Source organism: Amphiura filiformis, chromosome 3 (assembly GCF_039555335.1).
Source record: "Amphiura filiformis chromosome 3, Afil_fr2py, whole genome shotgun sequence".
NCBI lineage: Eukaryota > Metazoa > Echinodermata > Ophiuroidea > Amphilepidida > Amphiuridae > Amphiura > Amphiura filiformis.
The window spans coordinates 24,577,181-24,596,911 of NC_092630.1; the positions used below are offsets into that span (position 1 = coordinate 24,577,181).

The 19,731-nt window shown below is 35.4% G+C and overlaps 1 protein-coding gene across 3 annotated transcripts in view; it reads right to left on the reverse strand.

Moving 5' to 3' along the window:
* The window catches only part of LOC140148261 (allatostatin-A receptor-like), a 195,537-nt gene extending 182,251 nt beyond the window's left edge, over positions 1 to 13,286 (reverse strand). For 2 of the 3 annotated variants that reach the window (XM_072170156.1, XM_072170155.1), the window contains exon 1: positions 12,916 to 13,286. The gene's annotated coding sequence lies outside the window, so the exon portion shown is untranslated. Of the gene's footprint in view, positions 1 to 6,034; positions 6,054 to 12,915 lie in introns of those variants that run through there. The other variant, XM_072170157.1, reaches the window with a different exon arrangement.
* Positions 13,287 to 19,731: the final 6,445 nt, after the last annotated feature.

A 19,731-nucleotide genomic window follows, 5' to 3' on the forward strand; every position in this document is an offset into this window, starting at 1 on the left:
TTCCTTTTGGTTTTAATAGGTAAAGAACATTCCATGCTACTAGTATACATCAAAAAATTAAACAAAAGAATTCTATATTCATTTTATGTTCATATTTCCGGAAATTCCCGGTAGGGAAGGTGGTATGAAGGTCAAACAACCACCAAAATGTGTATTTTTACCCACACGATAATATCATACCAATAACTAAATTTCAGCCAGAAGTGGATGTAAGGGCTTTTGAAACAGAGCTCTTCATATGTTACACGCATAGTGAAAATATGGATACACGTATTTGATAAGCTGACGGTTCCCGATGCAGTGCAAATACTGTTAGATTAAAGGTAATACGTTTGCATTTAAGTATCATTTAATAAGAGGAGCACGCGTGTTATTAGAAACGTATAGAAAAAGTCTTACTCTTCATAATGTATAAGATACCATTGTCGTTAAGGTGGTACTACACCCCTGGCCAGTTTTGTGCCTATTTTTGCATTTTTCTTAAAATTTATAGCGCATTGGTCACAAGTAAGATATGTATATTATAGGGGCAAGGACTACAACTACTGCACCGAAAATTCAACAACTCAAGACAAGTAGTTATTGATGTATTAATCAAATGTTGGTTTTCCCTCATTTTTGACTGTAACGCCACAACTGTTGTCTATGCTGAAATAAAATTGTCAGTGCATAAGTTGTAGTCCTTGCCCCTATAATATACATATCTTACTTGTCACCAATGCACTATAATGTTTGAGAAAAATGCAACAATAGGCACAAAATTAACCAGGGGTGTAGTACCCCCTTAATGGAACGACAAATGTGATATATTCATATTTTGCGCAAATATGAATAAAGCCTGAAAACATCTTATTGCGTGGTATACTTGATCAGGAGGGATAAACATTATTAATATAATCCTGGTCAAAATCATGATTTGCAAATAACAGAGATGCAGAGCTCGATTATACAATGAGAACATGTTGTTGCGCCAAATTAATATTTTGTTACAACTTCATCGAACATAATATTGATTGATATTGGTAATGCTCATCAGTTGAATCAAGGTATTATAATTTAAGACCAAATTAAAAAGACTAGTTTGCGTCTGACGTCAGGGCAACGGTGCGCGCGGTGTGATTGTTTGCTGACCTGCGCAGTACGGCATTTTTGGTCTGGTTGACATAACGTCAGACGCAAACTAGTCTTTTTAATTTGGTCTTCAATTATAGTAATTAATGTTTCATCTTGTCAAAACAGAAATGTTTTCCATGCCTTATTAAGTCGTTTATATTTCATAGAATTCCAATAAGTAAGTACAAAAAAGTATAATTTTGCGATCATTTACGAATAAAGTGCTACAATTAGTACCCCGGTATATTCAATATACCAGTTCGAGCGTATTGCCATGGTTATACTGTTCAAAAATTAATAACATGAAACTCTGAATATAATACGGAATGCACGTATTTAACATGGTGATACTTTTCGATGCATTACATTCTTGATAGATTAAATTGAACGTGTGCATGTTGAGAAAAATGTTTAAAGAATTGGTCACGTATTTTGGTATAAAGACAAATATGTTCACTTCTTTCACATTAAATGGCGAGTAAATAGTGTAATAGATTGATAAAAGTAGAAACAAGTATCTGCATCATTATTTTGAGTACCACGTGTTGTTGTAATTCGTCAAATGTATTGGTCAAATATGAAAAGACTTACTTTTAAACTAAATTCTCAGTAAATTTTGCTATTTTTAAATAGATTGTAAAAGTCATCCTTCGGACCATGTTGAAAAATACAACATGTTGCTCGTGATGATATGTGACCTAAAATTAGAACATTAGGTTTTTGTATCATATCGTAAGTAAACCTAGCAAAATAACACCTCAAACAATGAATTTTTCTAAGGGGCACACTATTTTAATCACCATAAATACACCTAATTGTCCACACTTATAAAGGATATTTTACTCTTGCCAATAAGAAAACATTTCAAAAGTGTAATTATTTACACCTCAAAAGTTACATATTTGTTGCAATACTACATGTAAAATACTTGTGGACATGATACATGCCAAAAACGCATACAAACTTTACCGACATTTATATCTCTCAACAGAACAGCACATGAGTAATAGCATCAGGGACAGGGTATGTGTGTTTTTGAGACAAAAGATCGTGCATATTTGGAGATTGATATCAATAACCGATATTAGATCGAAGTAAAAAGAAAAACAACAACTATTGATTATATTGTTACACTTAAAGTTAAGCAGAGACAAACTGCGAGAAATGAAAAAGGTTTTGAAAATATTCTAGAAGCACTTATCACCCAAAGCAAAACAAAAATCGTGGTTCATGGCTCACACGGAAATAACTTAACATAAGACTGTCCTATCTTCCTGACATAATTTTAATCAAATGTTTGAAAAAAGAAATTCAAACCAGTCACAGTGTAAAATTGGTCATAAACCTTACATACTGTTATTGCTCCAACTGCGACTTGAGTAACTGTTGTAATGCAGTGCGTCCTCTTTCTCAAAGTGTATTTCAAACTTGTTCTTAAATTCTTACCTCAAAAGTAATACGGCACAATATTTTATATTTTTATCGCAAACTGCAATATTCCGTTATGCTCCGTTGAATATGATGTTGATCATTCTCCATATAACCTCCAGAAGCCACCACGTATACCCAGTGTAACGTTTGAAAATGGTCTCACATGAAATAAGTAGATCGTTGAAATTGAAACGAGACTTTCCATTAATTTACAGATGTTTTTCTAGGATCCGGTGTATGACATAACAAAGAATGTTGTAGTAAGGATAGTAGTAAGGCGAGATCACTTATCACAATTGTGCTCAGGCGGCATAGGACACGCAACACGTGACGTTCGAGGCTGGCGAAAATACAAGGCATAGCGTCATCATCCCTATATCGTCGTGTCAAAAATGGCCGTGATAGTACGGCGAATCCTCTCGTTTTTGAATAGCTACGCATGGCGATTTTGTTCGAGATAGGCCGAGCGACTCAGGCTAAGCATAGTACGACTATCATGTGAGATACCACCAAGTTCTATTCTACAAATTATTACGATTTGCGCATGCTCTAGTATCCCATATGGTGTTGCTATTACAAGGAAATCGATTTGTTTTGAGGTAAACCACAGGTTTTGTTTTTAATACACTAACTTGAAATTAAATACACTAATTAGCGACCATTGCTGTTGGCTCTGGATACATTTTTACTGCATTTTTGGCGTAACGATTTTTAAATCGTAAGTTAAAATTGAGATATATATAATTTTGAGAATTACAATTATATAAAGGAACACAAATAGCCCATTCACCTAAAATCCAGGTGCTTGTATTGAATATTCGATCACACCTGTATTTCACAATGCATATGTAAACTTTTTTTATCTGTCAACAATAAAATATTGATTTCACCAACGGAGTATGGAGCTATGAAAAAAATATTTATATATAATACAGGGTGTTGACACTGTGCAAGGCTGACAGCCCCATTCAAAATTGACGGTTAGCAGTTTTAAATTGAAAAACAACATACTTACAGTGGGGTACTTTGTCGAACCCCAACGGTTTTAGAGTAAGATAATTTTGCTTTGACACCACATAACAAATTTAGAATTGTTTGTGAAGATTTCATGATTACGTGTTAATCCAATGGCGACGTCAAAATGGCGATATCGCATCCACCACCACCTGATTGTGCTGGTGATTCTCATGAAGTGAATTATTTGGTTATCTACTCATATAGTATACATATTATTAGGAAAGAAAACATTATGATATTGTCAGTGGGACCGAAATGCTATTTTGAAAAAGACATGACACATTATGGAAGGAAAGACAAACAAACAAACAAACAGACAGACAGACAGACAATACCATTATCCTCATCACATTATCATTTTCAATCAGATTAATTATGTAAATTAATAATGAATTCAATATAACAAAAATTGTACTACCTGCAACAGATGTTTATTGTTTAAACCTAATTGCTTAGATATTACATACACACATCCTAGATAATTATATAATACTACAGTTGCTATGGTTGATTGCTATGATTACGGTTTGTGAAACTGGTTACGATAAAAATATTGAAATAAACAATATGAAATTCATGAGATTATGATGTTGGAAACTAAACTTTTAATCATGATTTAGATTAAAGGAATTTTTTTATGTGTGCGAAAACAACTAATGTGAAGTATCCAGGTGCCGCTTCTTCACGAAGACATTTCGGACTGCAAATGGGGTGCTAACCTATTGCAAGAACTAGTTTCAATTTGATGATTGATGAAAATAAAATATGAATGAATATTCGATTATTCTAGAAACTGTTTCTAAACTTTTTTATTATTCTTAATGTTACCGTTCATCTTTTTTTTTTCAAACATAACCAGCCCATCATTTTCTATCAATTTACTCACGCCGAGGTAGTGCTATGGATTTTTTACAAATGTGTGTTTTGTTTGTTAATGTATTCGTTTAGAGCTACAGATTAGGGATGCGTTAAACAGGTTCAGGCAAGGGCAAGTGTATAAGGTACAATGACCGCGCGATGTATATCAGATCAAATAAATGAAGTTTACCCAAGCAAAAGATGTATAATGGACAATTGACATTATAGACTTTGTGGTCATCTTTCCTGAATCTGATGCAATTTAATGGCCTAGTTATCATAATACACACAAGAGTTGTATTGCAAATGTAATCTCGTTAATAGCGGAGAGTTTGAATGCACTTAAAGGAGAACCGGTTAAAACTTCTCTATATTTCAACAACCGCTATATAAACCTTCATATTGTATGTCTGAGTTCTCTCGATGGTTTGGTCATAAGCTTAGACAGAGAGCAATAACATTCGATCAATTTCGAGTGATCACCATTCTATGATATACTAGACGGGTTTCCGTGACAACATACTAATTGTTAGGGTTGTTTCTGTTGCAGCTGGATACATTTCAAGGGCTTGCTTCATTTGATCGATCTCTTATGCACATTCATTATGTTACGTAAAACAGGTAAATGAAGTAAAAACAAACCCGGTAGTCTAAAAGCAAGAAACTAGAGTATGAATTCCGTAGCAATCTATTTCAATGCGCTAAATTATAAAACATTATAAAATTATACATGCTAAATGAGAAGTTGTGTAGTATTTAGTTGCAAGCTGTTTCTATTGTATACTAAATATCATAAGCATTTGATTCCAGATTAAGGACTAATTAATACTTAGTCGCAATACTTGAAAACATTACAATATTACTGTCGCGTTTTGTATTATGAGTCAACTGTATTTTTCCACAGATTTTATGTTGTATTGCTAGTGTTGCGTGTTCAATATTTTATTGTATTTGAAATTATATTTCGTTTTGTTAAACTTAAGAATAACATTACTGCCAGGCAAAAAGTAACTAAGATAATACTAAATGATACCATTGCACAGATTCGAGACAGTTTAGCCTAAGTCATGAACGGAGATGTCTGCATATTTCTTCTCCCTGTCATTTCAATATATTCTAATGACATTTTACATAATAAAATGATCCCTATTGCGATCAATAAACTTAAGAGTGTTGTGCGGTTAATGTACTCTGGGTTACTCTCTAACATAATTCAGCTTAGCTTGTTTTTTAACACATAATCCAAAATTCTATCGGGAATCTCTCTCAAAAATCCTTGCTTAAAAAAAAATTATAATGCTTCCAGAGGCTCAGAATAGTACTCAAAGTTGGTTTATATACCTAAAAAGAAGGATGTGAAGTATCCAGCTGTTTAAGATGTATTTTCATACTTGTGAGTCGTCATTGCACCAACGTCCCCATTTTTGCTTTTATTATCATAGGACATGGCTGATGCTAATCTTATCATTTTGCGTGGATACGACACTCATCTTTTCCGATAAAGTGCAATGTCAAAGATGTACAAGGCATTTGTAAAAGACATATTTTACCATTGTGCCAACACCTGAACACAGCAACTTGCAAAACAGAAGGATTAAATGCTATCATCACTTACCAGTTCTTCGAATCTCAATATTCTAGAAGCATTTATCACCCAAAGCAAGACAAACATCCTTTGATGTTTCATAGCTCACACGGAAATAACTTAATTACCTGACAAAATTCTAATACAATTTCCAACTAATCTCAGTATAAAACTGGTCATAAACCTTAAATACTGCTAATGCTCCAACTGCTACTCGGCTAACTGTTGTAATATGCGCCCTCTATCTCAAAGTGTATTTCAAACTTGTTCCGCATTTACTCAAAAGTAATATTGAATGCACATTCACTGAAATATTCTGGTATGCTCCGTTGAATATGATGTTATAAGCCATAACTTATAACCCATGTAACGTTTGTAAAATTAAACATCTTCATCACTATCATCATTATCATCTTCAGTCAGATTAATTATTTAAATATTCAATTCAATTCATTTGAATTAACTTAATATCACAAAATACAAACAGTAGCCCATAAATAATGTACATCCTGCAACAGCTTGTTTACCTATTCGTTGATTAATTGCTTAGATTATACGTACACATCCTAGATAATTATACGATAAGACAGTTGATATGGTTTGTTAATACTTTGAATACGGTTCGTGATACCGGTTACAATAAAAATATTGGAAAAAAAAATGATACTCATAAGATTATGATGTTGGCAAATCGCCGTCAGGAGTTAATCAAGACACAATGCATAACACCAAATAACACACAGAGATCGATTAACAAATTGTGAAGATATTATCAGTGTTTTTAATCATGATTTAGATTAACCCTAACAGAACTAGGACTCACTAAAGCTCACTATTAAAACCGCTCTGCGTGCATGCATTCCACGGGACTTGATGACGCAATCAGACCAAGTCATATATACCCAGGGAATCGTTGGCCGGGCCAACGTCACCTGTGTAGCTACATGCTGGGGATCTTCTGCGTGGCATGCGAGGGGTCCGAGGTTCGAATCCAGGGGTGCCAAGTGACTTTCCTCTTCATCTTCTCTCCTTTTCGTTCCTTCTTTCCTTCCGATAGCCAAAAACCTCGGGTAGGGTTAGGGTTAATGACCATGCATATTTTCCCTATATGCCTTCCTTAACCCTAACAGAACTAGGACTCACTAAAGCTCACTATTAAAACCGCTCTGCGTGCATGCATTCCACGGGACTTGATGACGCAATCAGACCAAGTCATATATACCCCAGGGAATCGTTGGCCGGGCCAACGTCACCTGTGTAGCTACATGCTGGGGATCTTCTGCGTGGCATGCGAGGGGTCCGAGGTTCGAATCCCGGGGGTGCCAAGTGACTTTCCTCTTCATCTTCTCTCCTTTTCGTTCCTTCTTTCCCTTCCGATAGCCAAAAAACCTCGGGTAGGGTTAGGGTTAATGGAATTTTTCATGTATGCGATAACAACTAATGTGAAGTATCCAGGTGCCGCTTCTTCTCGAACTCGGATTGTAAATGGGGTGCTGACTTATTGCAAGTCCCTCGTAGATAGATTTTTTTTCAATATACGATACACTATTAAATTTTTCATAATAAGTAGGATCTTTAAGTTCATAATTTAATATTTTTCAATAGACGGCAAGAGAATCTAAAATTGAATTCAACCTGGCTATTTCATCTAGTTTAACAGTTTCCAATAAGGCACACCATTGCCCATAGGGATACTGTGTAATAAATTTGGTCAAGTCCAGATATGGACAGTAATTACAATATGTAACAACTTCTATTTCTTTCATGGTGTAACTGAATCTGCTAACAAGTTACACAGGTCAAGTTGCAAAGTGCACTGAGTATAGAAATATCTTGAGTTATGAGTGTACTTTTTATCAGTGTGTTTCTAGTGAGTTCCTAACGAGTCTGTGTCAATGCAACATTGAAAGTATCGTACACTTTCCTGGTGCTGTGTAGGCACTGACTTGGGCTCGATAAATTTAACCGAAAATGTCTTGAAGTGAAACTATCTTGAAAGGATATAAAATGTGCCTCTTAATTGTTTCTCATGTGCCCGGATATTTTTGGAGCATTGAATGGATTTATAATAAACTTCCATAAGTACAAACCAAATATTAAATCCGTACTTGTTTGTGTTCTGTTTGTAAACGTTTATTTTTCTGTTAAAATGCTGAGACTCAACATGAAAACCTTTGCAACTCTCATTGTTTCTAACGAAAACGTTTTTTTACTTGACATATACTAATACCGTTTTAGGCAAGTACACTTTTCGATCTAATTTGACATTGTATTATGTCGTATTATTGATAGAGTTACGAATGTGGCTCTACGGAGTCTTCATATTTGTTAACATTCTTTGTGTGATATTCATGCGCTATATTTTTTGTTTTTTAGTTTCAGTGTTATTGATAACACTTCTTATGACTCTGTTCACTTATTTATTCCTTTTTAAACCACACTCGCACGGTTTCATTATAAATATTATCTATACATAACGTTACATGTGGGGCTCTATGGCGTCCTCTTTCTCTGTGTTTAATTCTTTATGGTATATCCATTAGATACATAAGGTATTAGGGGATGTCTGTGGTTGTGATGCTGGTGAGACTGGTTGCATTAGTAACCCGTCTATTCATATGTTAACCATACTCGCAGATGTTACATGTTATAAGCGGGTTGTCTATGGATTAAAGCACATTATGAACGGGCGTTTTCCCGTTGGTTTAATGCCCTTTTGTGAACCTGGTTTATGTGGGTGTGGGGTGGGGTGGGGTTGTACCGTTGCTTGTATGTTGGGGTGTGTGCATGTCTGTCTACCTGTGTCCGAAGTATGTACTGTAAGGTATGCAATCGTATGGTACTTTTTGAGTTACGTGTCAACCCTCAGGTAACACCATCTAAAATACTTTTAAGCCAAGTTGCAGTGGTGAAATTGCATTCGAAATCTTACATGATTGATATAGAAATTGTTTCCAATGTTACATTATCTTTTTATTATTCGTCATATTACAGTTCATCTACTTTATTTTAATTTTCAAATATCACCAGCCCGTTATTTTCTATCATTTTACCCACGCCGAGTTAGTGTTATGGATTTATTTTGTTTTGTTTGTCGATGTATTCGTTTAGACTTACAAATTAGGGACGCGTTAAACAGGTTCAGGTAAGGGCAAGTGTATAAGGTGCAATGACCGAGCGATGTATATCAGATCAAATAAATGAAGTTTACCCAAGCGCAAGATGTATAATGGATAATTGACATTATAGACTTTATGGTCATCTTCCTCGAATCTTATGCAATTTAATGGTCTAGATATCGCATGAGAAGACTGAAGAGTTTATTGGTTCTTTAACTTCGTCGTATATTTACAAAACGGTTAAAACTTCTCTATATTTCAACAACCGCTATATAAAACTTCATATTGTATGTCTGAGTTCTCTTTATGGTTTCCTCTTCAGACGAGACAGAGAGTAATAACATTCGATCAATTTACGTACTGTCATCCGTGTGATCATCATTCTATGATATACAGGACGGTTTTCCGTGAGTACATACTAATTGAGGTGCTGTTTGGGGTTGTTTCTGTTGCAGCTGGACACCTTTGGAGGATTTGCTCCATTTGATCGATCTCTTATGCACACTCATTATGTAAAACAGGTAAATGAAGTAAAAACCATCACCGGTAGCCTAAAAGCAAGAAACTAGAGTATGAATTTCAGTAACAATCTATTTCATTACACTAAATTATATACACTGAGAAATACATACTAAATGAGTTGTATATTGTATACTAAAAATCATAAGCATTTGATTTCAGATTAATGATTAAGCTGTATGTGATAGGCCTACTTGAAATATTTGAAAACATTAAAATATTGCTGTTGCATTTTATAAGAGACAACAATATTTTGTCCACAGATTTTATGTTGTATTGCTAATGTTGTGTGTTCAATATCTTAAAATATTATTGTATTTGAAATTACATTTCGGGTCTTTTTAACTTAGTAATCATTGCTGTAAGGCGAAAAGTAACTAAGATAATATTACTTTTTATCAATGTGTTTCTAGGAGTTGCCAATATGTGCCAATGCAACATTGAAAGTATCGTACACTTTCCTGATACTGGGTAGGCACTCACTTGGGCTCGATAAATTGAACCGAAATTGTCTTAAAGTGAAAATATCTTGAAAGGATATAAAGTGTACCTCTTAATTGTTCCTCACCTGCCCGGATATTGTTTTGGAAAATTGAATGGATTTATAATAAACTTCCATAAGTACAAACCAAATATTCAATCCGTACTTGTTTGTGTTCTGTTTGTAAACGTTATTGTGTTAATAAAATGCTGAGACTTAACATGAAAACCTTTGCAACTCTCGTTGTTTGCTTGACAAATACTATTTCCGTTTTATGCAAGTACACCTTTCGATCTAATGTGACAATGTAATATGGCGTATTATTGATAGAGCTACGAATGAGGCTCTACGGAGTCTTCATATTTGTTAACATTCTTAATGTGATATTCATGCGCTATAATTTTTGTTTTTAGTTGTAGCGATGTTGGTAACACTACTCGTGACCCTGTTTACTTATAAATTCCTATTTAACCAATACTCGCAAAAGGTTTCATCATAAATAATTATCTATACATAACGTTACACGTGTGGCTCTATGGCGTCCTCTTTCTCTGTGTTTAGTTCTTTATGGTATATCCATTAGATACATAAGGTATTAGGGGATGTCTGTGGTTATGATGCTGGTGAGACTGGTTGCATTAGTAACCCGTCTATTCATATGTTAACCATACTCACATATGTTACATGTTTTAAGCGGGTTGTCTATGGATTAAAACACGTTATGAACGGGCATTTTCCCGTAGGTTTAATGCACTTTTATGTTTGAAGAATTGTAATGCGTTGGTATGGAGGGTGGAGTTGGAGGGGGGTGTGTGGGGTATGTGTCATGGTGTGTTTATGTGGGGGTGGGATTGTACCGTTGTTTGTATGTTTGGGTGTGTGCATGTCTGTCTACCTGTGTCCGAAGTATGTACTGTAAGGTATGCAATATCGTATCGTATTTTTGAGTTACGTGTCAACCCTCAGGTAACAGCATCTAAAATACTTTTAAGCCAAGTTGCAGTGGTGAAATTCCATTCGAAATCTTACATGATTGATCTAAAAATTGTTTCCAATGTTACATTTTATCTTTTTATTATTCTTAATTACATTTCATCTTTTATCATCAGCCCATCATTTTCTATCATTTTACTCACGCCGAGTTAGTGTTATGGATTTAAAAACGTATGTTTTGTTTGTCAATGTATTCGTTTAGAGCTACATATTAGGGGATGCGTTAAACAGGTTCAGCCAAGGGCAAGTGTATATGTTACAATGACCGCGCGATATATATCAGATCAAATAAATGAAGCTTACCCAAGCACAAGATGTATAATGGACTATAGACATTATAGACTTTGTGATCATCTTCCCTGAAAAGGATGCAATTTAATGGTCTAGATATCACATGAGAAGACACGGGAGTTGTATTGCAAATGTAATCTCGTTTACAGCGGAGAGTTTGAATGCACTTTAAAGAACTCAATGGTTCTTTAAAATCGTCGTATATTTACAAAACGGTTAAAGCTCTCCTGTATTTCAACAACCGCTACATAAAACTTATTGTATGTCTGAGTTCTCTCGATGGTTTGCTCTTAAGCGGAGACAGAGAGCAATAACATTCGATCAATTTCGTTTGATCATTATTCTATTTTCCGTGACTACATACTAATTGAGGTGCTGTTGGTGTTGTTTCTGTTGCAGCTGGACACATTTCGAGGGCTTGCTTCATTTGATCGATCTCATATGCACATTCATTATGTAAAAAAAGTAAAGTAACATTAAACCCTGTAGTCTAGAAACAACAAACTAAAGTATGAATTCCCGTAGCAATCTATTCCATTACACTGAATTATATAACAGAAATATATACTAAATGACTTGTGTAGTATTTTGTTGCAAGCTGTTTTTATTTATATATTACTTATTTTATATACCAAAGAATCATAAGCAAGGATTCCAAATTATTGATTAAGCTGTGTATGATACTAGTCGCAATATTTGGAAACATTTTACCATCGCGTTTTATATTATGAGTCAATTATATTTTTTCCACAGATTTTATGTTGTATTGCTAGTGTTGCGTGTTCAATATCTTAAAATATTATTGTATTTGAAATAATATTTCGTTTTGTTAAACTTAGTAATAATATTACTGTCAGGCGAAAAGCAACTAAGATACTAGTATCAATAAATGATAAACGATACTATTTCACAGATTCGAGACACCTTAGCTCCCTGAACGGAGGTGTCTGCATATTTCTTCTCCTTGGCATTTCAATACATTCTAATGCCATTTTACATAATGAAATTTTCCCTATTTCGATCAATACACTTAAGAGTGCTGTGCAGTTTATATCATCTGAGTTACTCTCTAACATAAATCAGCTTATCTTGCTTTTGAACACATAATCCAAAGTTCCCTCGGGAAGCTCTCTCATAAATCTCTTACACAATTAGTCTTTAATAGCTCTGCTATGCAATTGCAATGCCAGCATTATTTTTTTCTTGCCTTTATATATTTTATAATGCTTCCCAAAACTCAAAACAATATATCTCAAAGTTGGTGTTGTAGATGTATCATAATAATTCTGAGTCGTCATTGTATATACGTCCCGATTTTTGCTTTTATTATCATATGACATGGCTTATGCTCAATCTTATAATTTTGAGTGGATACGACACGTATCTTTTCCAATAAGTGCAATATCAAAGATGTACAAGGCAATTATATAAGTTGCCTTTTGCCATTGTGCCAATACACGAACACAGCAACTTGCAAAACAGAAGGATTAAATGTTATCATCACTTACCAGTTCTTCGTATCTCAATTAAAGCATAGACATTCCAAATAATGACGGATCAAACATTGGCATAAATTCAAATAAGTATTTCCTCCGTATACGTAACTCACATTAAGTCAACAGTAAATCAGTTCCAAAAATATCAAACTCCCGATAACACAGTACAGGTGGTTTTGTTACTCAGTCGAGAAGAGTTCCTGTGTGAGATATATCGATACTAGAGTTAAATTGACGACAGTTGAGTTAGCTCCACGTGTATAGGCTCCGGTGGTTGTTCACAATGTGAGTTGCATGAGGGAGGTAGAGCATCTTTTTATAGTGCGTATCAAGCTTATTAGTCGCAGCGGAAATTATCAACAAGCAGTGGTAAGAGTTCTTCACTCTACCACAATCAATTGCAATGTGAAGTCATGCAGTGACAATACCTCACTGCTTTGCCTGTCTTACGATGTGCATGGTGTGAGCGCCTGCGTTCTTTTCAAACGATGCTTTAGATCACTCTCAAGCTAGTCAATATGTTCTGTAAGAAAACGAATCAGCGAATGTTATTAGCAACGTTCGTCGACGTTAGTGTATAAACATTCCTGCTGAAAGAAAGTTTATGGTGAGATTGAAAGAGAGTTGTAGAGAATTGTTAGTAGTTGCGAATGTATGTGTAATTCCAAATTTCATTTTTAAAGGAAGAATTCAAATAGCTTTTTGGAGAGTTTACGAAATGTTATTTCAACGTATAGATGACTATTTAATTTAAGCTACCCTACTGTTAAACTCCCTGCAATTATTAGTGAACAATGAATCAATTGTTACGACCAAAAAGAGACCAAAACAACAAGAACAAGAGAGGACGGGGAAAAAGGGAGAGAGAACGTGAGAGAAAGAAGTGGACGAGGAGTGAGAGAGCTAAAAAGACCTAAAACTATCTTATGCAAGGTACGTTAAGATTAGATGTGCGGCGGTTAAAAATGTAATTGTATTTTAACACATTGACGCATAGCAACATTGACAAATCTATAATTGTTGAATATGTCAAATTTGACAGGTGTGTCGTCAAAGCTTACACAAGATGCCGTAGAATCGCGGTAGTTACATTTATAGAAGAGAAGATTTAATTTCGAGTTGGAAATTTCCGATCCAGGTATTATCAAAAAATTGTTCTCCGACTGTTTTTGATTTTCGTGAGTTCGAAAAAAAATCATATTGTTGAGATATTTTGTGTAACTATCGGATGTTTTTGAAGAAGAAAAAAATTGAAAGCAACTGATTAAACACCTGGTCACTTTCAATTACTCTAATTACACCCGACCTGCCTATTTTGATGAATAAATGGACACACAATATCCATTTACCTTCATATCCGTTGGTAAAACTTTCGTCGCTCGAAACTCAAAATGGCTGTGGCCAAGGTAAATATGTAATAAATAACGTGTAAGTGATCAAGAGTCGAGTTACAATATTGGTTAAAGATCTTGTTTGCTACGCATAATACTTGCTTCAATGCATGTATAGATTGGGCATTATTACAATACGCACGTGTCAGTCAAACTGCAGACGATATCAGGGGTTTAATTGCATTGTTTTTTATCAAATTCCTTTAAAAAACAAAGTCTGTGATTATTTTCAAAGCTAGCTTGCACTTAAGTCGAATGTAACTAAAACTGAATGGTAAATGGTGAATATTTGATGCAAATCGTAAAATGTTGTGACGAATGTTACCCAATTGCAGCTGCTTGCTGTGGAGGGGCAACAAATAAACATTACAAGACAAACAAGCCTAGTATAATGGTGCCCACGTGTTTGGTAGACTCAGGCGCTCCATTTTTATGCGCTGTCCTGAAACATGAGACGAGACGGAAATGAAAAGACAAAGTATACGAAGTATATATATTTACCGGTAATTGAATGTGTGTTAATGTAAATGAATAGAATGCAAAAGGGGTCCTATATATAATAAAGGGACGTCACGTGATTGATATGAGCTATTCCAGAGCAAACTCGGCAAACCCCCGCTGGAATTACGTTCACCAGAAAATTAGGGACGCCTTCTGTAGCAGTGATCCAGAAAACCTCGATTACAACGCTTGTTTTTCTTTGAACAAGCTCATTTGAAATGTTCTTCCAAAGAAAAATGAAGATGTTCCATTCAACTTTTATTGTAGTGGTTTTATCAAACTGGCAACCCATCACATCAACTTCCTAGGCAACCGCATAGGCATCAGCAACGCCACAGTGGACGTGATATGTTGATCAAAGATCTCCATAAGTGCGTAGGTCCTTCCGTCCTTGTTTAAAGTGTCATGTAACTTTCTCTGGATCCATCTGATAGTCTTGTCAGCTTCACGATCGATGACTTTTTAGTCCTCAACACTGTCATTATCAGAAAGCCTGATAGACTATCACCAGAAAGCCAGATAGATCTGTGAAACTTTGTATTTACAGAGAGAAAATACACACTTTTCAATATCTTCAGTTTTCCTCCCACCTAGAACAGTCTTAGTCAGAAGCTACGCGTTGGTTACTGAGGAGGAAAATATCCACGAAGTATTGGCCAGTTGCGGATAACCAGATTGGTCAATCAAGAAAGTTAAAAAAGAAAAAGAAAAAGAAAAAGTTTACCTCAAAGAGAACAGACGACTGCGATAAATCTAAAGGCATTGTAGTTCCATGGAAGTGTCTTAGCGAGTGTTTAAAAACACAGATTGTCTACTGCCATGAAACCACACTGTACCATCCACAGTATGATTGGTCACCCAAAAGCTACACAGAATAATGGTCCATTTGGCACTTTCTATTTGAGACCCCACTTCATTTACAAGACATGTACTCAGCCGTGAAAAAGGTGATTGTTTCAAATGTGTTGTCATTGTAAAGGGGGATAAAGTAGCTATCCATTGATATGCAACACGATATGAACATGTCAGAAATAATCCAAGATATACATGCTTCAAAAACATTCCAAACTTTTGTTGAGGAGTTTATTTCCAACCTGATTTGTTTTCTTATAATTGTTTTGTATCATGGCTGTGCGTCCATTTTCTGGAAGAGCTACTGAAACAAAAGTTATTATCGTTTGCGTCACATGCCTACATGTAAATCTAACAGTCATTCCTTTGAGATTTCAGATTATGCCGATCGCATATTTGTGATGAGTCTTTTAGGCACTTCTGGTTTTTTTGTCATTTAATAAAGCTTTTGCTAATGGGGTTTATGAGCAGTGTTATTTGAAATATTTCCAATTCTGGTCCTGAAAGCCAGCAAAATCTTAATAGAAATACGTCGTTGCGGCATACATTTGCTTCTTGCTAATTATAACTTTATTCTATTGTAATAACACTTCTATTACACCAAGCATTATATTACCACTCATACGCACGGGATCCTATTTAATATGTCCACTGGAGTAAGATTTACCATTTCTTCAAGAGGTGGCTCTGCTATTGTTTATATTGATACGGTTCACTCTACAGGGAAACTGATATCATTCCTATCATACTGACGCTCTGTATCAGGATGAGTTTGTCCAAGATTTCATATCACCTTTCATTTGTCTAATGATATATTTTCCATGTTCTGGCATATATTAAATAAAATAGAATAGATCCATATGAGATGGCTTCAGGGAGTATTTGTACTAAGGATAATAAAAAAGTAAAACAAATAGGTAAATTACACTGTCTTCAAGTTATACACAAACCTGCTTATGAAGGGTGTTGAGGTTACATTCCATCCTTAGGTTATCGGTCAGTTCGAAGAGCTAAATTGCACAAATTCATCAAATGACTTCACAAAATCGTAGTTCTTTGATAATCCTCTTAAGACAATGGGATGTGAGAAGTGCTATATTGTTGAATTAGAACGAAAAAAAAACACCCAAAATTACAAATATTTCACGGTATCTTTTGCATTTATTTACCGTTAACCGTGTTGTGGAGGAAATATCTCTATATTAAAGATTATGTAAAACCTCACAATTGATAACGTGCCCAAAAAGTGTCTCCTTTTGACACGGCACATTGTATTAGGCGGGTTTAGGATTCGATATTATCCCATGATGCACCGTATATTTTGGCCTTTCCCCAACAATATCTGGAGGTGCAAGCACATCGTGTTGTGAATCGACCTAATAAAAAAACGGTTTACACTTCAATCATCGTCTTATCACAAACAAAAAACACGATCATAAACATTCATTTTAACTGCTCCTTTCATGACAAAAGTCCCTATCATGCACGTCTGATTTTCTAGACAGCTCCTGTGTACCTTGGATTTATTGCTAACAAGATAGATATAGTGCTCTGCAGTCCGTTTACAATTTACCAACGTTATCCTTCGTTAATAATAAGTGACCGGTACAGACTACTTCTCAGTGTCTATATCGAAGTTAATTTACTTCCATTCTTCCAGGTTACAACACAGGCAACGTAACTGCCCTTAAACATTACAATTCTCAATGATCAGTGACCAGGACAGACATGTACGGTATCAATCAGTAGTACTAGCAAAGGTAGCAACATCTCTATATTTTGATGACCAACGATTTGGCAATAGAATAGAGTATTACAATAAAGTGAATTAATCTTAACACTATTCCCATCTGGCTAACTTAAGTGAAATCGATATTTTTAAGTTAACTTGTTGACAAGTCTTTCTACATGTTCTCGATTTATCTCGGCGTTGTAATACTATACTGGGAATAATGAGATATAGTGCTTAGGATACACGCTTCTGCATGAGGCACTGGGTTCAATTCCCGGCGGTGGTAGCTTACTAAGTATTAATTTGGGGGAAAGAGTCTGAATTTAATTGGCACTATCTATAGACTCCGCTCTCCCCCATAATGCATTTTGTAATTGGGTAAATGGCACATGAGAGTAGCCCGCCCTTCGGAAGGGATATTGAGCCAGTATACCTGTACACGTATCGGGTTTCCCCCAAATGGCAACTTTAACACGTATATATGTCCTTTTCATGACAACCAACTACCCATGTGAATGTCAACTTCACAACTTGCGTACTTAGCCCGCATTCTACACATTTCTGAGCAAGCTGTTTACGTGACATGATGCAACACGAGGCTCATTACCACCGCCACAGCAACCGTACATTTTGGTGGGGTATTTGAACCGACCAAGCCATAGTATGGCAGATGCAGTATTTTATTTTGATATTTATTTATATATTCGCACTTGGCCATTGCAGCCCACGAATACACCCAAAACACATCATACAAGATTACGTGATTTTAAAGTGGAATGAATGCAAAACGCAATTCCTGCCATTGAGTGCATTGTTTGCGCTTTGAACCATTATGTCTGAGACATGTGATCATGCGATTGTTTTTTACAGAATCCCGTGTTTTAGTATCATGCGAATGTACCTTTACCCTCTTATGTTCAGAATGCGCTACATTGTTAGACACCAGAGGATGAAAATAACCCGGGGAAAATACCATTTTTTATGTTTATTATCATAATTATGTCTTAAAAGTCTTACTTTAATCAAATGGTTAAAGGGTCCTAACTAATTTAAAAGGCATCACGCGTATCTCTTCGCAGAGGCTCCAACGAGTTTGAATTACACACAAGGTCAAAGGTCAACCAAGGCTTCAAAAAATGTAAGTAAATCCCGGAAAGAAAAAAAGCAAGGTACAACAACTTGACGTGGGGGAACAAGTAAAATACCGACTAGACAGTACGTAGGGGGGGGCAAAATAGGCATTAGAAGAAAAAGTGTACGAGAACAAGTGATGAAAATCACTGAGCACACAAGTAGACAAAAACCAAACAACCAATGTAGGCCTAAAAACAGGCAAAGTTAGGTGCCGAGGGCCAAAGTTTAATGGCCAAAAATTGCCAATTCCAGAACCCACGGAGGTGTCAGGAAAACAGTACAAAAGTACACTGGAGTGATGAAAATCACTGTGCACATAGTAGACAAACAAAACCTAACAGACAAAAAAATCAACCGACGTTTCGAGCAGATAAAACAACGAAAACTACATGCTGTAGTTTAAAAACAAGTACAAGACAAAAACTGAAGGCAAGTTGAAAGGTAGCAAACAAGACAAGCCCAGAGCAACTATAAGCTGTGTCTTTACTGTAAGAAAGTAAATCCCCTTTAAATAATGGCCATTATTCTTAAACGGGCGACTGTATTACAAATCTGTAAAATGCGTTGGAAGCAGAATTTATTTCTGACATTTTTAACACCTCATTTGTAGCAATTGACTAGATATTGACGTCACAGCGTACCCAAGATTTGAAAGTTGCAGTTTTAATTCTATTGATTTGTATTCAGTATAATGGAAGGAAATCTGTGTAATGATATCTTGTTGTAAGTGCAACTTTCAAATCTGGACCTCACTACATTAAATTGACAGGTGTTTTATTGTTTTCAAAGCTATCGTATCAAATGAGGTGTCAAAATGCGCAGAAATAAATTCTGCTTCCAACACAATAGCCCGTTTTTGAATAATAGCCATTATTTAAGGGGGGTTAGTTACTTTTTTTGAGATGTTTACTTCAGAAAAGTCAGTATATTTCAAAGCGAGCGGCCTTTTGAAAGATTTATTGCGCTGCAAAAGTAGTATAATGAATCATTTACTGGCTGCTATCACACTTGCACGTCTTTGTTGAATACAATTGACAAGACATATCAGACAACCACACTGTTAATGGCACAACAACATCCCATAATTAGACTTACAGGTAAAAGCACACCTGTTAACATTACAAATTATTAAGAAAAGCAAGTGGTCCGGTCAACCTGATATGCAATGGACAGTTTGAACTTGTGTTTTCAAGAAGAGAGCGTTTATTTAGGAGTACG